The sequence below is a fragment of the Saimiri boliviensis genome, chromosome X, assembly GCF_048565385.1.
Source record: "Saimiri boliviensis isolate mSaiBol1 chromosome X, mSaiBol1.pri, whole genome shotgun sequence".
NCBI lineage: Eukaryota > Metazoa > Chordata > Mammalia > Primates > Cebidae > Saimiri > Saimiri boliviensis.
Genome location: NC_133470.1, coordinates 61,349,128 through 61,372,427, shown reverse-complemented (window position 1 = coordinate 61,372,427; position 23,300 = coordinate 61,349,128). Strand labels below are relative to the sequence as shown.

Below are 23,300 nucleotides of genomic sequence, written 5' to 3'. Positions count from 1 at the left end.
ATAAACTTTACATATAAACTTTAGGACTTTTTTTTATAACCAGGAAAGATATTCCAAGGGAGAAAGAGTATCCCTGTAAGGAAACAGGGTTTCCTCCAAGGCGAGGAAGAAAATAATGTTTCTTTAGAGGAGTACAACAAGACAAAGGCACAGGAAGGTGAGGAGACTCTGCCTCTTCAAAGGGAATTAGCAGGCTGCATGGAAAAGAAACAAAAAAAAAAAAAGGAAAGAAAGGAATCAAACATTTATTGAGCACCTACTATTTGCCAGGTACTTTGCTAGTTGCTTCCACAGGACTTATTTAATCCTCATAGTAACCTTGTGAGGCATTTATCTACATCCATAGGAGAGAAAATTACATCTCAAAGAGGTTAACTGGTTGGCCTAAGGTCCCACAGCTACTGAGTGACTAGGAGAGGGGAGCAAGGGAAGAGCAGTGAAGATACCTGGGCAAGAGAAGAGATCTTTGTCATTTCCATTTTGATACTAGAGAATTGGTTTCCTTTAAGACTCATTATATCAGTTGGCAACACTTTTCTATTCCTGGAGTGACCTTAGACTGGAAGGTTAATCATCATTTTTAAGAATTTTCTTTCCTCACCTTTACTATTCCCCTCTTACCTCTATGTTCGTTCTTTTAAATCATCCAAGCTAATCTTTCAGACCACTCACTTCCTCAATTAATTAGAATACATCCTCTGTTCTTTCTACTTACTTGTTGGTTCATTAGTTCAAACAACAATCATTTATTAAATGACTACTAAGTGTCAGCATTCTGCCAGGCACCAGGAAAGCAAAGGAAAAAAACCTTATTCCTGCTTTGGAAAGATTCATAATCTAAAGGGAGACCAGAGACATGGAATCATTGATTTAAATCCTATTGCAGAAGGTAGTAGCAGATCCAGGATTTGTAGGCCTGAGCTTATGCAATTGTGCAGGCAAGGGCAAGGAACTATTTAAGAAAAAGAACATAAAATTATGACTATAAAATTATATATAAATTGAAAGATATTACAAACATCACAAAATTCAAAACAATTTTAACATGTCTTATTAGTTAAATACATGACACATCTATAGTACCTTTTTCCTACATTTTTTTGGCTGCATGTGCTCTAATCACAGTTCATTTGACCATGATTTTGTAATGTCATTTTTTATGGAAAGAATAGAAAGATAATTCAGTGGACTGGATCCTCTAGCATGTTTGATCAAAATGTATTTCTTATTATTGATAGATGGTATAGTTATCTGTTCAGGCTTTCAAAACAAAATACCACAGGCTGGAGTGCTTAAATTTATTTCTCACAATTCTGAAGACTGGAAGTACCAGATAAAGGTGTCAGGGTTCACACTTTCTGGTGAGGACTCTCTTCCTTCTCTGTATGACTTCACATGGCCTTTCCACTGAATGTATGCAGAGAGAATATCTCTCTCTCTCTTCCTCTTCTTATAAGGCCACCAATCCCACTGAATTAGGACTCCACTCCCATTACCTTATTTAGTCTAAATTACCTCCTAAGGGCTCTATCTCCAAGTATAGTCACAGTAGGGGTTAGGGCTTCAACATATGAATTCTTAGGTAACAATTCAGTCTAACAGATGGGATGCATAAAACATGTGACTGCATACACAGCCATACTCACTGTTTATAATACTGCTAGGAGGTTTGGACCTTTCAGAAACAGGAATTATGATAAATGCCATTTTACACAATTTTTATGAAAAAGAAAAAATAACACAGCTTGTATATAGTCATATATACTGCATTACTGACCATATTTTTTAAAGGAGAAAACTTTGTTTTAACTAGGTATTGTTAAAAACTAAGTCCGCCACTTATAATTTTAATATGCTCATTAGAAGAATTTTACACAAACTTTGAACTCTATATATTTTAAATTTTGTTTCTCCTCTACTATCCAATGTATCTAACCCCAGATGCTATAGGACACATTTATATCATGATACTACTTCTGGCTCTGTCCTTTTTGTGTAAGGATGCTGGATGAGTAAACATATTAGGTTATGGGACCATTCCTACACTATTAGCAGTAAGTCAACTATACACAATAAGTGATTGCAAGCCACAAAAATACATCCACTAAACCCAAACTAAGTGTATCCTCAGCTCTACTTCCTCTTAGACATTCCTGTGACACTCGAGGGAGAAGTCTGATGGAAAAGTCAGACTGGAAATAGACAGCTGTCTTAGATGAATGTGGTTAAATGCCTTACATTGAAAATTAGGAAAAAATATTACCTTGTAAAAAAGAAAAAAAATACAGTGATGGTATTCCTTCCTAGACCTTGGGAAGGATCTGTTCAGTGAGGGGCTTTGAAGATTTATTATTAGCTTCATGGTAAATCAGCTTCTAAGGAACAATATGTACAAGTTGTCTCAAACAATCAGGGAACACTTCACAAAGGAGGTAATATTCGAGCTAAATTTTTAAAAGTACTCAAGGGGAAGGACATTTCAGAAAGGAACATTTTATATGCAATGCTCCAGAAGGAACACAGGGTCTCATAGAACTGTAAGTAGTTTACTATGTCTGCAGGGGATTCTAAGGGGATAGTGGGAAATGAAGCAGCAGAGTTTGACCTGAAATTGAAAGACATCAAACTCTTGGAAATCCATAGAAACCTCTGTTTTCATCTTTCCTTGAGCTACCTTAAATTCTCTGACACTTACTGGGAAGAAGTTTATCAGTTCCTATTGTGGGTGTGATAGAACAACTAGGTGGAAAATCAGTAAAGATGAAGAATTCAACAACACCATCAACCAAGAGACTCTCATTGACGTTTACAGACCATTTCATCTAGTAACAACAGAATCCACATTCTTTTCAAGCACCCATGGAACATACCAAGATAGACCGTATCAGAAAATGGTGGAGTAGCCAACCACAAGCTCCTGTTACCCAACAGAAACACAGGAAAAAAGCAGAAACTGTCAGAAACAACTTTGTCAGAACTCTAGAAAACAATCAAAGGCTTACAGCAACTGAGCAAATGTGAATTTTTTTTTTTAAAGTCAACTTAAAACTTATTAGAAACCACAATGACATACCACTTCACACCCATTAGGTTGTCTGTTATTTTAAAAATAGAAAATAAAAAGTGTTGTCAAGGATGTGGAGAAATTGGAACTCCGCTTTGCTGGTGGGGCTGTAAAATGGTGCACCTGCTATGGAAAACAGGTTGGCAGTTCCTCACAAAGTTAAACATTGAATTATCATATGATCCCACAAATCTACTTCTAGATATATAGCCAAAGGAATCAAAAGCGGGTACTTGTATATCAGTGTTAACTGCAGCATTATGCAAAATAGTCAAAAAGTAGAAACAACCCAAATAACCACCAGCAGTTGAATGGATAAAATATGGTATAGCTATACAAGGAAATATTATTCACCTTAAAATGGAATAATATTCTGACACATGCAACATCGATAAACCTCAAAAATATTATTCTAAGTGAAATAAGCCAGATGCAAAAGGGTAACTATTGTATGATTTCACTTACATGAAATATTCATAATAGGCAAATTTGTAGAGACAGAAAGTGGGTTAGAGGTTACCAGGGGCTTGGAGAAGGGGAGCTTGAGGAGTTATTTCTTAATAAGTATAGCATTTCTGTTTGATATAATGAAAAAGTTCTGGAAGTGGATAATAGCAATGGTTGTACAGTGTTATGAAAATACTTAATACCACTGAACTGTACACTTTCAAATGGTTTTTAAAAATTTCAGCAAGGGGTTGGAAGATATAGGTGAAGAAATCTCTAGGAAAACAGAATTGGAAATAGAGAAATGAGAAATAGGAAAGATAAAAGACTGGAAAATTATGGAAGCAACAGATGAGGTCCAATAGCCAATAAGAATTTCTAAAAAGAAAAGAGGAGACAGATATGGGTAGGAAATTATCAAAGAATTAATAAAAGAAAATCTGTCCAAAACCTGAAGATACAACTTTCTAGACTGACAGGGCCTACTGGTTGCCCAATATTATGAAGGAAAAAAGATTCAAAGACATTATCATCATAAAACTTTACAATAAAGGAGAAAAAGGCTATCCTAAAAGGCAAACATTTGTAAGGAGAATAATTGAAGATCACATTAAAAGCTTCAAGAATCAGAATGGCATTGGACTTTTCCACAACAATATTGAATGCTTCAAGACATACATTGGATCAGTTCCTTTAACATTCTAAAGCAAAAATTATTTTCAACCTTGAATTCTATACTCAGCCAAGCTACCAATCAATTTGAATGATCAAATACAGATATTTTCAGACATGCCAACGTCAGAAAACTTGAAGTAGATGCCCACCAGAATGAAGGTAATAAACCAGAAAAGAGAAAAGCATGGGACACAGGAAAGGATCCAATGCAGGAGAGAACAACAGAGATTTCTCAAGATGATAGTGAAAGGAAGCTTCTAGACTTCAGCTCTGTAGAAGGGCCAGAAGTCAAACAGTTCAGATTGGAGGGCTCCAGGGGGATGACTCTCAGGTGAATATGGAATTTAGATTGCCTGGTGTGGCTGACAGTATGTAGTATGAGTTAGTGATAATTACATAGAAAGCTAAGCAACATGTCTAAGGTCAGGCAATTATTAATTCAAAAAAAATTGTCCAAGGAAGTAAAAGTAGTCATAAAATAGTACATAGCTCAGCTGTGAACAGTATTTTTTGTCATGATAATTTAAACACTGAATGTTAAGTTAGCCAAAATTTTAGAATAATTCAATTGAGAGAATGAGACAAGGTGAATTGTGTATGGATGTTGGAGCTTGTGATAAGATTGAATCCAGAAGGAAGTTAGTAGAGCATATCAAAAATTGAAAAATAACTGGCAGCCTTCTTGTGTTATTTGAACATATGGAGGGAAATATTAGAAGCAGCAGCTAAAAGAGTGGAATATGGCTATTTCTGGGGAGTAAAGATTGGAAACAGGAAAGGGTAAGGTAGAGAACTTCTGTGTGTAATTGTGAGACTTGGTTAATGTTTGACTTTGTAAACTATGTGCATGTTATTAAACTACTACTTTGATCAAAATTCAAATTAAATAAAAGTTCAGGGTCAGATCTAAAGGTGAACCATGTAATCCTTGCCTATGTGTGATGCCCACTAGGATGAATTGTTAAAGGAAAAAAAAAAATCTCATTCAAATGGTAACCAAAAAGAGGTGGGTGGCTTACTAATATCACCCTAAGTCAACAACTGTTATAAAAGTCTAAGTCAGACATTATGTACTGACAAAAGGATCAATTTATTGAGATGGTATAACAGTTATGACCATATATACACCAAACAACAGAGCCTTCAAATATGTGAAGCAAACACTGACAAAACTGAAGAGAGAAATAGTTCTATAATAGTAAGTGGAGACTTGAATTCGCCACTTTCAATAATGGATAGATCATCTAGACAGGAGAGAAATAAGGAAATAGGGGACTTGAATAGCGTTATAAATCAATTGGAACCAACAGACATATATAGAATATTCCACCTTAAAACAGCATAGTGCACATTCTTCTCAAATGCACATGAAATGTTCCCAAGTATAGATCATATGTTAGACCAAAACAAGTATCAATTTTTTTTTTTTTTGAGACAGAGTCTCACTCTTGTTGTACAGGCTGGAGTGCAATGGCACAATCTCAGCTCACCGCAACATCCACCTCCCAGGTTCAAGCAATTCTCCTGCCTCAGCCTCCCAAGTAGCTGGAATTACAGGCATGCACCACCACACCCAGCTAATTTTGTATTTTTAGTAGAGACAGGGTTTCTCCATGTTGGTCAGGCTGTTCTCAAACCTCCGACTTCAGGTGATCTGCCCGCCTCAGCTTCCCAAAGTGCAGGTATTACAGGCATGAGCCACCATGCCCAGCCAATAAATTTTAAAGATAGAAATAGTATAAATTATTATCCCTGGTTACAATGGAATGATGATAAAAAGCAACAAAAGAAGTAAAAGTGAAAAGCTTACAGATATATTGAAATTTCACAAAATACTCTTAAACAACCAATAAGTTAAAGAAGAAACCACCAGGGACATTAGAAAATACCTTGAGATGAATGAAAATGGAAACAAACCAAAGCTTATGAGATGCATCAAGAGTGATGCTCAGAGGAAAATTTATACCTTTAGATGTCTACATTGAAAAGAAGAAAGATCTCAAGTCAACAACCTACCTTTACTACTTGAAGAACCAGAAAAAGAAAACTAAATCTAAAACCAAAAGGAAGAAAATAATAAAGATTAGAATGGAGATAGATGAAATAAAGACTAGAAAAACAGTACAGAGAATTAAAACCAAAAGTTGTTTCTTTGAAAAGATCAACAAAATTGACAAACCTTGTGCTGAACTGACAAAGAAAAAAGAAAGATGCAAATTACTAAAATCAGAAATTAAAGTGGAGACATTACTACCAACCTTACAGAGATAAAAATTTTAAAAAAGGTTTGTAATACAATGCTATTAACAATTCTATGCTAACAAATTAGGTAGTCTAGGCAAAATAAACAAATGCCTAGAAACAAACAAATTACCTAAACTGACTCAGGAGAAATGTAGAACGTCAGGAGATCTATAACAAGTAAGGAGATTCAATCAGTAATGAAAATCTCCCAACAAAGAAAAGCCAAAGACCAGATAGCTTCACTGGTGAATTCTACCAGACATTTAAAGATTAATAGCAATCCTTTTCAAAGTCTTCCAAATAATTGAACAAGCAGGAACACTCCCCAACTCATTCTGTGAGATCAGCATTACCATAATACCAAACCAGAAAAAAAACACAAGAAAATTACAGTGCAATGTATCTTGTGAATATAGACACAAAAATCCTTTAGTAAAATACTAGCAACCCAAATCCAACCACATATTAATGTCATTATACACTATGACCAAGTGGGATTTATCTCAGGAATGCAAAGGTCATTTAACATAATAAAATCAAGCAATGAAATACATCACATTAATATAACAGGAAAAAAACATCGATTGTCTCAACAGATGCGGAAAAGACATTTGACAAAATTCAGTACCTTTTTATAATAAAAGCAATTGAAATACTAGGAATAAAGGAAACAACATGAAAAAGGGCATTTGTGAAAAAACTACAGCTAGCGTCATGCTCAATGGTGAATGACTGAAAACTTTTCCTCTAAGATCAAGACATGGATGTTAACTTTTACCACTGCTATTTTATGTTGTACTGGAAGGTCTATCCAGAGCAACTAGACAAAAAAAAAAAAAAAGAATAAAAGACATCCAAATTGGAAAGAAAGAAGTAAAACCATCCTGTAGGTTGTCTTTTTCACTTTCTTTTTATAATCGTACTTTAAGCTTTAAGTTCTGGGGTACATGTGCAGAACATGCAGGTATGTTACATAGGTATACATGTTCCATAATGGTTGGCTGCATCTATTACCCCATCATCTACATTAGATATTTCTCTTAATGCTATCCGTCCCTTAGTCTCCCACCCATCAACAGGCCCCAGTGTGTGATGTTTCCCTCCCTGTGTCCATGTGTTCTCATTGTTCAGCACCCACTTATAAGTGAGAACATGCAGTGTTTGGTTTGCTGTTCCTGTGCTAGTTTGCTGAGAATGACGGTTCCCGGCATCATCCGTGTCCCTAAAAAGGACATGAACTCATCCTTTTTTATGGCTACCTAGTATTCCATGATGTATATGTGCCACATTTTCTTTATCCAGTCTATCATTGATGGGCATTTGGGTTGGTTCTGAGTCTTTGCTATTGTGAAGTGCCACAATAAACATACATGTGCATGTGTCTTTATAATAGAATGATTTGTAATCCTTTGGGCATATATTCAGTGATAGGATTGCTGCATCAAATGGTATTCCTGGTTCCAGATCCTTGAGGAATCATCACACTGTCTTCCACAATGGTTGAACTAATTTACACTCCCACCAGCAATGTAAAAGCATTCCTATTTCTCCACATCCTTTCTAGCATCTGTTGTCTCCTGACTTTCTAATGATCACCATTCTAACTGGCATGAGATGGTATCTCAAAGTGGTTTTTCACTTTCTTGATATGTTTTTTACAGCACAAACATTTTAAACTTTGATGAAGTCAAATTTATCATTGGTTCACATTGTAACCATCAGTGCTACAGGTTACAATGTCATTATACAAAATCAGATGTGCTTCTATCCACCAATAATGAGCAATCAAAAAGAAAAATTTAAAGTAATTCCATTTATAGTAACATCCAATAGAATAAACTTAACCAAGGAGGTGAAAGACTAGTACACTGAAAGCTACAAAACATTGCTGAAAAAAATTAAGTCCTAAATAAATGGAAAGACATCTCATGTTCATGGATTAGAAGACAATATTATTATCAGTACTACCCAAAGTAGCCTCCATATTCAATGCAATTACTATCAAAATCCCAACAGCCCTTTTGACTCAAATGGAAAAATCAATTCTCAAATTCATATGGACTTGCAAGAAACCCAATAACCAAGACACTCTTGAAAAAAGACAAAAGTTAAGAGACCCAATTCCAAAATGTAATACAAAGCTACAGTAATCAGAATAGCGTGATGTTGGCATAAGGATAGACATATAGACCAATGGAATAGAATTGTGAGTCCTAAAATAAACCTCTACATCTATAACCAATTGTTTTTTGACAAGGGCATCAAATCCATTCAATGGAGAAAGAATCATCTCCAACAAATGGTGCTTAGACAATAGGATATCCACATGCAAAAGAATTAAATTGCACCCCTACCTCATACCATATACAAGAAATTAACTGAAAATAGATCAACAATCTACATATAAGAAGCTAAAACCATAACAATCTTAGAATAAAACAAAATACTTTTATGACCTTGAATTTGACAATGGATTCTTGGATATGACATAAAAAACAAGAGCAACAAAAGAAAGACTAGACAAAGTTGACTTCATCAAAATTTAAAATTCTTGTGCTGTAAAAGACATATCAGGAAAGTGAAAAGTCAACCTACAGAATGGGAGAAAATATTTTCAAATTATACTTGATAAAGCTTTAATATCCATAATATATAAACAACTCCTAAAACTCAACAACAGAAAGATAAACAACCTGTTTTAAAAATTAGCAAAGGAATTGAATAGACATGAACAGATGCTCAGCATCATTAGTCCTCATGGAAATGTAAATCAAAACCTCAATGAGATACCAGTTCACACTTACTAGGGTGGCTGTAATCAAAAAAAGTGAGAAGTAACAATTGTTAGTGAATATGTAGAAAAATCAGGACACTCAAACATTGCTCTAGGCATGTAAAAATTCCACAACCACTGTGGGAAACTGTTTGGCAGTTTCTCGCAGTTAAATATCTAAATACCATATAACCCAGAAATTCCACTCCTAATTACCCAAAGGAATTGAAAACAGGGACTCAAACAGATATTTGTACATTACCAGGGGCTGAGAGAAAGGGATATTGGGGAGTTATTGCTTAATGAATACAGAATTTCTGTTTGGGATAACAGAAATGTGTTTTTGTGTGTTTTTTATTTTTTTAACTTTTATTTCAGGTTCAGGGGTATATATGCAGGTTTCTTACATAGGTGAGGTATGTGTCACAGGGGTTTGCAGATTATTTATCACCTAAGTAATAAGCATAGTCCCTATAGGTAGATTTTCAATCCTCACCCTCCTCCCACTTTATACCCTCAAGTAAGCCCCGGTGTCTGTTGTTCCCTTCTTTGTGTTCATGTATACTCAACGTTTACCTCCCACTTATAAGTAAGAGCATGCGTATTTGGTTCCTGCATTAGTTCACTTAGGATAATGACCTCCAGCTGCAGCTACATTGCTGTCAGGGACATGATCTCATCTCTTTGTATGGCTGTGTAGTATTTCATGATATATATGTACCACATTTTCTTTATTCATTCTACTGTTGGTCATTTAGGTTGATTCCATGTCTTTGCTATTATAAATAGTGCTGTGATGAATGTACACATGCTTGTGTCTTTATGGAAGAATTATTTCTATTCCTTTGAGTATATACCCAATAATGGGATTGCTGGGTTGAATGGTAGTTCTCTTCTAAGTTCTTTGAGAAATCATCATACTGCTTTCCATAATGGCTGAGCTCATTTACATTCCCACCAGCAGTGTATAAGCATTCCCTTTTCTCCACAACCTTGCCAGAATCTTTTATTTTTTGACTTTTTAGTAATAGTCATTCTGACTGGTATAGAATGGTATCTCACTGTGGTTTAGATTTGCATTTCTCTAATGATTAGTGATATGAAGCATTTTTTTCATATGTTTGTTAGCCATTAGTATGTCTTGTGAAAAGTGTCTGTTCACATTTCTGCCCACTTTTTAATGGGGTTGGGTGTTTTTTGCTTATTTAAGTTCCTTATAGATGCATAGTTTGCAAATATTTTCTCCCATTCTGTAAATTGTCTGTTTACTTTGTTAGTTTCTATCGATGTGCAGACACTGTTTAGTTTAATTAGGTTCCATTTGTGGATTTTTGTTTTCATTGCAATTGCTTTTGGCATCTTTGTCATGAAACCTTTGTGTAGGCTTATAACTAGAAGACTACTTTCTAGTTTTTCTTCTAGAAAGTTTATAGTGTGAGTCTTACATTTAAATATTTAATTCATTTTGAGTCCATTTTTGTATATGGTGGGAGGTAGGGGTCAATTTTATTCTTCTGCAAATAGTTTTCCCAGCACCATTTATTGAATAAGATATACTTTCCCCATTGTTTATTTTTGTCAACTTTGTAAAAAATTAGTTGGCTGTAGTTGTGCAGCTGTATTTCAGGGGTCTCTATTCTGCTCCATTGGTCTATATGTCTGTTTTTATACCAGTACCATGCTGTCTGGGTTACTATATCCTTATAGTATAGTTTGAAGTTGGATAATGTAATACCTTCAGCATTGTTCTTTTGGCTTAGGATTACTTTGGTTATTTGGGCTTCTTTTTAGATTTACATGAAATTTAGAACAGTGTTTTCCTAATTTTGTGAAAAATGACATTGGCAATTTGATAGAAATACACTGAAACAGTAAATAGCTTTGGGCAGTATGGCCATTTTAACTATTGAGTCTTCCTATCTATAAACATGGAATGTTTTTCCATTTGTTTGTGTCATCTCTGATTTTTTTCCAGTGGTGTTTTATAATTCTCATCGTAGAAATCTTTCACCTCCCTGGTTAGCTGTATTCCTAGATATTTTATTATTTTTGTGGCTACTGTGAATGGGACTGCATTTTTGATTTGGTTGTCAACATGGACCTGTTGGTGTCCAGAATTGCTACTGATTTTTGTATCTTGAAGCCTTGCTGACATTGTTTTTCAGATGTAGGAACTGTTGGGCAGAGACTATGATATTTTCTAGGTATAGAATCATGTCGCCTGCAAACAGAGAGAGTTTGATCTCCTTTCTTCCTATTTGGATTTATTTCTTTCTCTTGCCTGATTGCTCTGACTAGGACTTCTAGTATGACGTTGAGTAGGAGTGGTGAGAGTAGGCATCCTTGTTGTGTTCTGGTTCTCAAGGGGAATGCTTCCAGCTTTTCCCCATGAAGTAGTGTAAAAGTTCTGTAAATAAATAGTGATGATGGTTGCACAGTGTTGTGATTGTAACTAATGTCACTGAATTGTATACTTAAAATTGTCACAGTAGCATAGTTTGTGTTTTATACATTTTATTACAATAATATTAAAACAATTAAGAATTAAAGAATAAAAATAGGCCATTTCATGGGTCATCAAACAAACCTCATCAAATTTAAAAGAAGGAAATCATACAGTATGTATTTTCTGACCAAAATAAAATCAAATAGAAAATCAATAAAAGAAAGATAACAGGATAATCGCCAAACAGAAACTAAAGAATACACTTCTAAATAATAAAGGGATCAAAGAGGAAATCTGAAGGAAAATTTTTTAAATATACTAAACTGAGTTCAAAAGAAAAGACAACATATCAAAATGTGTAAGACACAGCTAAAACAGTACTGAGAGGGAAATTTATAACACTACATTATTAATTTTAAAAAGAATATAGTCTAAAGTCAGTAATTAAACTGCCACCTTAACAAAATAGAAAAAGAAGGGCAAAATAAACCAAAGCAAGTAGAAGGAAGGTAATAATAATGAATAGAAACAAATGAGATTGAAAACAGAATAATAATGAATTTAATGAAACAAGAAGTTGGTTCTTCAAAAACATCAATAAAATTGACAAATCTCTGGTAAGACTGACTAAAAAAAGAGAAGACACAAATTACCAATATTAGGAATGAAATGAGATCTTACCACAGCTTCCACAGGTATCAAAGCAATACTAACCAAGTATAGCAATCTATATACATAAACTTGCCAACTAGTTGAAATGGACTCATTCCTCAAAAACCACAATCTACTACAACTCGCCAAATATGAAATAATTTGAATGGCCCTGTATCTATTAAGGAAATTGAATTTGTAATTTAAAAACTCCTCAATAAATGAACTCTCCAAGCCTAGATGGTTTCACTGAAGAATTCTACCAAATATTTAAAGAAAAATTCACAACATTTCTATATAATCTTTCAGAAACTAGAAGAGGAGGAAACACTTCCCAACTCACTTTATTAAGCTAGTATTATCCTGATACCAAAACCAGACAGAGATAGTACCAAAAAAAGAAGGACCATATTTCTGCTCTCAGCTTTGCACATCTGAAAGACACAGCAGGCAGCATCTCAGGAGCATAGAAAACAGAATGGCAGAAATAAAATTGTCCTTATCTGCAAATAACATGATTGTGTATATAGAAAATGTCAAGGAATGTAACAAAAACCTTCTAGAACTAATAAATGAATTCAACAACATTGCAGGACACAAAATCAACATGCCAAAATCAATTCTTTATACTATCAATGAACATATTTCTATGTACTATTAACAAACACATGGAAACCAAAATTTAAAATACAAAGCCATTCACAATTGGTTTTTAAAAAATGAAATACTTTTGTATAAATCTCACAAAACATGTACTGCATGTGTATGCTGAAAACTATAACACTGATCGAAGAAATCAAATAAGATCTAAGTACAAGGAGAGACCTACTGTGGTCATAGATTGGAACTCAACATAGTAAAGATGTCAATTCTCTCCAAATTTATGCAAGTCTAAGATAATTGCTGTCGGAATTCTAGCATGATTTTTCGAAGATATAGACAAGATTATAGTAAAATTCATAGAGAAAAACAAAGAAACTAGAACAGCTAAAATGATTTTGTAAAGTAAGGATAAAGCACGAGAAATCACTCTACCAATTTTAAGACTATATAGCTACAGTAATCAAGACTGTGTGGTATTGGCAAAGAAATAGACACATCAAAGGAACAGAAGAGAGATCCCAGAAATAGACCCACACAGATATGGCCAACTGAATTTTGACTAAGGTCCAAAAGCAATTCAATAGAGGAAAGACAGCCTTTTCAATAAATAGTACCGAAGCATTTGGATATCCATCAGTAAATTAGTAAATTTAGTTTAAGAGTAAGTGGAAACTTATTATATTGTTTTTGCATCTTTTCTGTAGATTTGAACGTTTTCAAAATAAAAACAATTGGGAGAAAAAGACATATAAACTATATTGTAATTACATTAATTTACAGTGGAAGATACACCTGTAAGGTAACCAAACAATAATCTGAGCTCTTCCAATTGCATTTCTTTCCCAAGATCCAGCAACCTAGAAAACTAAAACAGAAAGTCAGAAAGTTACTTGATAAGCAGGGAGTCAGAGTGAAGGAAGTGCACTGGTGAAGCCCATGCATAGAGAAATCTGCTTCATAATTGAGCCTACAGCCTAAGGACCACAATATTTGCATCCATCATATGTTGGTCTACCAGGCTCCTTCTGCTCTTCAGCCCCTGCCAAGTGGACACACCTCCTTCCCCCATTCCTCCCCACCCCACTGTACAGTTGGGGGTGGGAGATGTTGCACAGATGGTAGCATATGTTTACTTTTTAATTCTTCTTTTTCAAATAACTCATGCAACACCTTTCCTTAACACATTATTCTTCACACAGTTTACAGTAAAGCTGATCAGATTGCAACTTTCTCCAAGTAAGTTCTGATCCTACAGATACACCCTGATTATATTGGGATTTCCTAAGTCTCTCTTGGTAACACATCTACAATAATGTCTTTGTATTAGTTATTTCACTCTAACAATCATTCTAAGCCTATCTCCAAATTCTGGGGTCACCATGCTGCAGCCTAGACTCTGACTACACTTCTTTCCTTTGAGTTGTTTTGTCAAGGCCCCATCATAGGCAGATTTTTTTTCAACATATTGACAATATTACTGCTTCTCTTGGTGTCTTTGCCACTGCTCTACAAATGTATTTTTACGAGCAGTGTAACCCAAAGAAGGTGTAATAGATTAAATGATAAAATTACATAATATTTATGAAAGTGCTTTGAAAGTTAAAAGCACTGAGAAAATGTAAGGGGTTATTATTGCTGTAATTTAATGGGTAAAGTCAGTGGCTGCTTCAGGCCAGACCTCTTGGGAGAGCAGTACTTGCTAATAAATTACCCAGGCCAGTCCACTCTACAATTTTGCCACTACATATTTCTCTTGCATTCTGGGTCTCATCATGGGACGAAGAGTCTCTGGAGGGTGAATCCATGCTTACAACGTCACAGAGACTGACTTATAAAGCAGACCTCAAGAAGATGACTTACTGGGAGCAATATTATATTAGTCCATTCTCCCACTGTTATAAGGACATACCCGAGACTGGCTAATATATGAAGGAAAGAGGTTTAATTTACTCAGTTCCACAGGGCTTGGGAGACCTCAGAAAACTTAGAATCATGATGGAAGGGGAAGCAAACACATCCTTCTTCACATGGTAGCAGGAAGAAGAATGAGCAAAGGTGGGAGAAAGCCCCTTATAAAACCATCAGATCTCAGCCAGGCACAGTGGCTTATGCCTGTAATCCCAGCATTTTGGGAGGCCAAGGCAGGCAGACCATGAGGTGAGAAATTCAAGACCAGCCTGGCCAACATGGTGAAACCCCATCTCTACTAAAAATACAAAAATTAGCTGTATGTGGTGGCACACACCTGTAATCCCAGCTACTGGCGAAGCTGAGACAGGAAAATTGCTTGAACCCAGAAGGTGGAGGTTGCAGTGAGCTGAGATCATGCCACTGCACTCCAGCCTGGGCAACAGGGAGACTCTGTCTCAAAAAAAAAAAAAAAAAAAAAAAAAAAAAAATACCATCAGATCTTAACTCACTATCAGGAGAATAGCATGGAGGTAATCATACCATGATTCAATTACCTCCCACCGGGTCCCTCCCATGACACATGGGGATTATGGGAACTACAATTCAAGATGAAATTTGGGTGGAGAAACATCCAAACCATATCAAATATATTTGGCAGGACAAAGCTTTCATTATCTGCATAAGGCCTTCCTGGCTGGCAAGTCATTCCAGTCAAGAAACCAGTTACAGACCAGATACAATTAAAACAAAAGGAGTTGGATGTTCTCCAAATATTTTTTTTTTTAATCAAACGTAGGTACCTGATAAACTTGCTCTCCTCCATACTAAGAATAGTTCTGACTAAAGATGCAAAGAAGCTATCATCTAGAAATAGACAACCTTCTCCATGGTCATTCCTGAAGACACACTGACATATTTTCTCTTCTCTCTGCATTTCACTTTGCCCATTATCTGAAGCATCTGTCTGTACAGGGTTACCTCCAGACAGTCATGTGACAATTTCCCACATTATAGTTTATCTTAACATTTGTAAAAATTTAGTGTGATCTTTTCCTGACACCTTAATATCTCTATTTCCCAATATACAATGGGTACCATGGCAGGCAGGACCCATTGTTCTCCACTTAAAATTTGCTCATCCAATGTTGCTAAGAATAAATTTATGGCTTGTTTCTTAAGCTTTTTCATCAACTTTCCCCATCTCATAAATAGCCAAAGTACATTCTAAGTGTACTATCCTATGACACTACCCAAAGGGCCTGTAAGATATTACCAAAACCAAGTCTGTTGCTTTAGTGCAGAAGTGTGGGTGCTATCCTGAAGGCAGAAAAAAATACCTAAAAGCTTGTACCCAGTACCAATTGTTTGGGAACTAGAAATCTAGGCTGCTAAATTTCAAATGGAAATGAGAATATTGAAGCTTATTAAAGACAAGTGACTCAATAAAATGTATGTATAGAGAGCCTGGCACACAGTATACCCTCAATAGCCATTTTTAATAAGAAATGAGCAAAGTATCCAAGGTCTCCCAAATAGTGAGTGACAGAGTCAAAACTTCCAAGCCCAATTATTTCCCCTCTAGCATGGTGCCTTAAAAAGTCATCTTTAAAAAATATTTTGCTTTTCATCCTTCTCTTAAGAAGTATTTAAGAAGAGAATAAACTGCCTGTGCTCTTATTTCATTGTGGACCAAAACTTGTTGACTTCAGAGCCAAAATAACTTTTCCTTAAACCTCTTCCTCTGAACACCCAGAGCCATTTCTTGGAGCCGTTTGTTTGATTAAATTCTGTCCTTTATTATCATTTGTACATTCTTACCCTATATTTCTAGTTTCTTGAATATAAATTCTTGAAGTGTAAGTTTATTCATAATTATATTCCCCACAATGAGTGCCAGCATAGAGCCTAGCATATAGGAAACACTCACCAAATTTCTGATGAATTGAATTGAATTCCATTGGCCCCAGTTTTGGCGATTGTCTCTGATTTGGAGCATGAGTCTTACTGTCTGAAATCACTGTTAATATTTTATGCTACAAGCTGAGTGAAACTAATATGCTATTCTCAAAATTCAATCAGATACTTTTTAAAATCTCTTTTCCCTCTCTTTCTTCATGACTCCATTTCTAGTCAACTCTGCATCCATTGCCCTTTTCATTCATTTATGCATTTATTTATTCATAAATGTTTGTTGGCCTCTCACTATGCACAAGATACTGGCAATACAACAGTACACAGATGGTCTCTCCTTTTTAGAATTTGTGATCTAATGGGAGATTAACACTAAACACACAATAAAATAATTACATATTGTGATAAATGCTAAGAAGAAAATAAACAGATGATAAAGAGGTCAAGACATCCCCCTCTGAGGGTGTCAACTCTAGGTCTGAAGTAAAAAAGACATAAAGAACTCTGCCAAACAAAGAGCTGCATTCCAGGCAGAGGGAACAGCATGTGAAAAGGTAGGAAAGAGCTGACCACACTCCAGGAAAAGCAAAAATGCCAGTGTGACTAGAGCATATTGAGTGAGAGAAGAGTGAGGTGGGAAAGGGTCAGACAGGTAGGCAAGAGCCTCATGATATGGGATCCATGTAGGCCAGAGCATGAATTAACTCTAAGTGCAGCAGCAGCCAAAGAGTTTTTAAGCAGAGGAGTAATATAATCTAATTGACATTTTCCAAAGATGATGCTAACCATTGTGTGGAGACCATATTGTACTGGGACAAGAGAGTGTGCACAGAGACCGCTATATAGGCAAATCCAGTGGTCCGGGTAGGAACAGATGTGGCCCTGGACTAGGGTAGTGGCAAGGAAGACAGAGAGAGTTATTCAAGAAATATTTCTGCAGTAGAATTGACAGATTTGTGGCTCTTTTGAATGTGAAAACTCTGTTTTACTAATTAGGAAACTAAGGCACAGAGAGGCCAGACTGATAAGAGGTCATTTTTGTATTGTAATTGAACCCTGATTTCCTAACCACTGATTTCATCTTCTTTCTCTGCACCTACTCAACTTTTTATAATCTTCAGCAATTCTCACTACTTTTGTGTCTTCTCCCATATGGGATCATCCATCAAGTCTAACCTGGTCCTTTTGTATACCTCCCTAAATCTACCTCTGCTTGCCATGCCCAGTCTGTTCTGGGTTATTGTGACTGCTTTCTGGCTGGCCTCATTGCCTCCTTCCAGCTTTGCAGAACAGGTCATTTTCTTCACTTTAGCGGTGTTTCCAATAACCCTCCAGCAACTCTTTACTCATTAAAATGATATCCAGACTTGGACAGTGGCTTCATAGCACTTCCTCAGCTAGCTCCACCCAGTCCTTCCTATTTGCCCTTGTATCCCATTGTTCCCATTGTAACCTAGCCCACACCTTCAATCTTTAGCCTTTGTAGCTCAGTAAAGTCAGAGCTACCCCTCCCATCTCTGAGAGTTTAGGCCAGCTGCTTTGTGCTTAAAATTCTGTCTCTTCTTCTGATCCTTCTAATTGACTAGCACAGTTAGATATTTTTCCTGAATCATTTTATTTATGAATTCATTATTTCAACAAATAAGGATTGAATGCCTCTCTCGGGCTAGGCATTGTGCTAGCCATTAGGGATGAAAAACAATCAGTAGGAGATGGTCTCTGCCCTCGAGGACTTACAGTCTCATAGAGGAGACAGACCTGTAACCAAATAATCAAATGCATTTTATAAAGTATTACAGGGACTGTACACTTATATAGAATGCTGGAGGTACACCTAGAAAGTAGCAACAAATGCTATTGAGGAAATTGAGAAAGACTTCACAGAGGAAGTGGCATTTGAATTGATTAGAAGGGTTATACGTGTTTTCCAGTTGAAGAAAGGAGTAAGGGCATTCTTGGAAGAAGGAACCTGTTACATAAAAGTAATAGTTAGCATGTGTTGGTTTTTCAAGTACATGTGATAGGGCAGTATATGTTAGAATTACAGTGATGAATTCAGTATGGCTGGAGCATGGAGCAAGTGGAGGAACATTTTGGAAAAATAAGGCTGGAGGGAGAGATTGGGACAAGCAGTAGGGACCCAGTAGAGATCTTTAAGAGGGAGTAACTGGATCTGTTTGGGCCCTGTGGCAGTTAGAGTAAAGTTGGTAGACAGGTTGTGGGATCTTAGAGGTGATTAAAATGGTCCAGTGAGAGATGAGAGCTTAAACCAAGGTAAAGGCAGAGGGAACAGAGAAGAAGACATCTCTAAAGTAAAACTGTCGGTGTTAGGAACCTAATTAGACATGATGGAGCAAGAGAAAGCAAAATCAAGAGATGCCTCTCAAGATTTCTGACTTAGGATAACATTAACTGGGATAGAGAACAGGAGGAAAGGAAAATACTTTGTTTCTGTTAGAGCAATTTGAATTTGAGTCACTAATACACACATAGAAAAGTCCAAAATCAAACAGATGTAAAAGTGCGGTGCTCAGAAGGAAGTCAGCTCACCACCCAGCATGTAGAAATTCATCCATTCTCTAATAGCTATATTTCTTCCTCTGTATTCTGAGTGTTACGCAAATTGTACTTTTGTCTGTCCTAAAAATCAGGGATCCCCCTCAATCCAAGGCTTGAGTCCTTGCAATGGCCTACAACACCCTAATGATCTGGCTCCTATCACTTTTCTAACCTCATTTCCTACTATTCTCTCCCCAGCCACATGGTCCTACTTGCTGTCTCTGGAATGTACCTGGCATACCCCCACTTTCATATTTTACATTGGATATTTTCTCTGCTTAGAATGTTTTTCCCCCGGCCAAGTGCAGTGGCTCCAGCACTTTGGGAAACCAAGGCGGATAAATCATCCAAGGTCAGGAGTTTGAGACCAGCCTGGCCAATATGGTGAAACACCATCTGTACTAAAAATACAAAAAAAAATTAGCCAGGTGTGGTAGCACACACCTATAATCCCAGCTACTCGGGAGGCTGAGACAGGAGAATTACTTGAACCCAGGAGATAGAGATTGCAGTGAGATGAGATAGTGCCATTGCACTCCCGCCTGGGTGACAGAATGAGACTTCCTCTCAAAAAAAAAAGAATCCTCTTCCCCCAGATGTTCACATAAGTAAGTCCCTCACCTCCTTCAAGACTTTGCTCAGTTGTTGCTTTCTCAATGAGACATCCTAACCACCATATTTAATCCTACAGCTGCCTATCCTCCCTTCCCTGGCCACTTCCAATCACTCTTTTTCCATGTTTTTCAGCTATAGCACTAATGAGCTTCTAACATACTGTATAATTTACCTACTTATTATGTTTATTATTTATCAGTTCTGACCCTCCCCTAGAACGTAGGATTCTTAAGGGCAGGATTTTTTTCTCCCTTATTCAGTGATGTATGTTAAGCACCTAGAACAGTGCTTGGAGCATGATAAACACTCAGTATATATTTATATTGGTCAAACAAATAAATGAAGGCATAGATTCCCACATCATTTGCTCTTCTAAACTTTCTGCTTGCCATGGGTCTTGAAACTCTTAGAGCCAAATAAAAATATAAGAAGGGGAAATCAGAAGATAACTCAGTGCCATTGAAGCCATGGGTTTCTGATATATTAAAAGAGTCTTTCTTAACAGGTCCCTTTCGTGGTCTGTATTAGTTTCTTATTGCTACTGCAAAAAATTACCACAAACTTCGTAGCTTAAGGCAATACATATTTATTCTCTTACAGTTCTGGAGGTCATAAATCTAAAATCGGTCAGCAGGCTACATTCCTTCTAGAGGCTCTATTTCCTTGTCTTTTATAGTTCCTAGAGGCCTCTTGCATTCCTTGGTTCATGAATCCTTCTATTTTCAAATTGCACCACTCCAACTTCTCCTTCTGACACTGCACTGCATTTCCATGTCTTTCCTGCTTCCCTATTTCCCTCATTGTTGTGGGACTTGTCCTTAGTTCAGCTAAAGATGGGGTCTTTGTCATATGGCCACAAAAGATTAGGCTCGCAGACAATATGAATGGTGAGAATAATGGGATTTAATGGGCAAAAAAGAAGAAAAGCGGAACAGGGACTCAGCAGAGTGAGAGTCCTTCTAGTATAGGCTTCCCGCCCCACAGATTAAATCCCATTTTCCATTCAGGAAGCATAGGGACCAGGCTCCTCCCCACTGCAAACAGCATGAACTTCTGTGGCTTTACCCCAGTGCACACTCCTTCCAGTGCGCAGGCCAGCTGGAGTTTCTCTGGGACCCCTTTTCACCTGGCTGTCTCATGAGAACCCTTGTGATTATGTTAAACTTACCCACGTAATCCAGGATAACCTGCCCCTCTCCAGAGTCTTAACTTAGTCACATCTACAGAGTCTTTTTTGCCATGTAAAGTAGCATATTCACAAATTCTGAGGATTAGGACTTGGTCATCTTTGGAGAGCCATTATTCTGTCTACCACATGGTCCTTGTAGAATTTTGATGGAAGACAAACATTGACAAAAGTTTGTTAAAGGGTATAATCTAGCTCTGAAGCCACCACATACTCTGGGGGCATATATAGATTCCGATGATCTAGAGCAACACTATCCAGTAAAATTTTTTTGATAATGAAACTGTTTCATATCTACACTGTCTAATACAGTAGCCACTAGCCATATGTGACTTTTGAGCACTTGAAATATGGCCAGTGAAACTAAAGAACTGAATTTTTAATGTTGTTTTAATTAAATTCAATAGCCACATGTGACTAGTGGTTACTATATTAGACAGCAGAGGCCTAGGGATTGACAGCAAGGAAAGTTTTGTCTTGGCTTTAGCTTTGGGTAGAATTAAAAACAAAACAAAAAATAATTACTGAGATTTTGTGGCACCAGCCTGCAACTAGGTTTGAAGTCTGAATATACATTATGTGAATGGTACAAAAAGCCACAAGCCAAGAATTTTAATTTAAAGGAGACCTAGTTGTACAGAGTGTGGTGGCTCATTCCTATAATCTCAGCACTTTGGGAGGCTGAGGCAGGTGGGTCCCAGGAGTTCAAGACCAGCCTGGGCAACATGGCAAAACCTCATCTCTCCAAAAAAATATAAAAATTAGACTGGTGTAGTGACACAGGCCTATTGTCCTAGCTGCTCAGGAGGCTGAGGTGGAAGGATCACTTGGGCCCAGGAGGTGGAGGTTGTAGTGAGCCATAATCATGGCACTGCACTCCAGCCTGGGCAACAGAAAAAAATCATGTCTCAAAAATAAGTAGATAAATAAATAAAGTAGACCTAGTTATGTAATACCTCAAGCACCAGGAAAAATCAAATAGAAATATTTCAGGGGAAAATGTACCCCTCCCAGACCTCATGGAAATCCCACAGAGAGCTCTGAAAAAATTACTTGACTATCAAAAATCACAATTTACAAAGAAAACTAACTACCGGGAAGGAGAAGTCAACAGGAAAAAAAATACAAAATATAACCAGACTTTAGATACAGAAATTATCATACATGGAATATAAAAGTTAAGCTAAATATGTTTAAAGTAATAAGAGTAGAGAGCAAAGAGCAAGAGACTACCAAAAATGACCTGGTAAATTTGACAAAGAACTAAATGGAATACATAGAAATGAAAAATACAATAATTAGCATTAAAAACCTCAATGAAGCTTTATCCATCAGTTGAAAATAAATTAGTAAATTGGAAAATTGGTCTGGAAGACATTACACAGAATACAGCACAGAGGTACAAAGAGATGAAAAAAAAGTAAGAATGGTTAAGAGACATGAATGACAGAACAAGAAGGTTCAACATTTATCTCCTTAGAGTTCTAGAAAGAAATAATAGAATGGCTACTATTAAAAAGTCAAAAAATAACAGATGGTGGTGAGGTTGCAGAGAAAAAGAAATGCATATACATTTTTGGTGTGAGTGTAAAATAGTTCAACCATTGCGGTAGACAGTGTGGCAATTCCTCAAAGACCTAAAGATAAAAATACCATTCAACCCAGAAATCCCATTACTGGTAATACACGCAAAGGAATATGAATAATTCTAAGACACATGTATGTGTATATTCATTGCAACATTGTTCACAATAGCAATGACATGGAATCAACCTAAATGCCCAGCAATGACAGACTGGATAAAGAAAATATGGTACATGGAATACTATGCAGCTATAAAAAAAAAAAGAGATCATGTCTTTTGCAGGGACATGCATGGAGCTGGACGCCATTATCCTTAGCAAACTAATGCAGAAACAGAAGACCAAATACCACATGTTCTAACTTATAAGTGGGAGCTAAGTGATGAGAATACATGGACACACAGAGAGGAGCAACACACACTGGGGCTTCTCAGAGGATGGAGAATGAAGTATGGAAGGAGGGACAGAATCAGAAAAAGTAACTAATGGGTACCAGGCTTAATTACCTCTGTTATAAAATAATCTACACCATGAACCCAATGACACAAGTTTACCTCAATAACAAACCTGCACCTGTACCACTGAACTTAAAAGTTAAAAAAAAAAAAGAAAGAAAGAAAGAATAGAAAGAA

At 36.5% G+C, this 23,300-nt stretch overlaps 1 protein-coding gene across 5 annotated transcripts in view; it reads left to right on the top strand.

Moving 5' to 3' along the window:
* The window catches only part of HDAC8 (histone deacetylase 8), a 255,073-nt gene that overhangs the window by 151,433 nt on the left and 80,340 nt on the right, over nt 1–23,300 (top strand). Inside the window, exon 10 of one of the 5 annotated variants that reach the window (XM_074392319.1) lies at nt 1–23,300. This exon is cut by the window's left edge and continues 10,729 nt beyond it. The exons of the other annotated variants lie outside the window; for them this stretch is intronic. The gene's annotated coding sequence lies outside the window, so the exon portion shown is untranslated. 5 annotated transcript variants of the gene reach the window in all.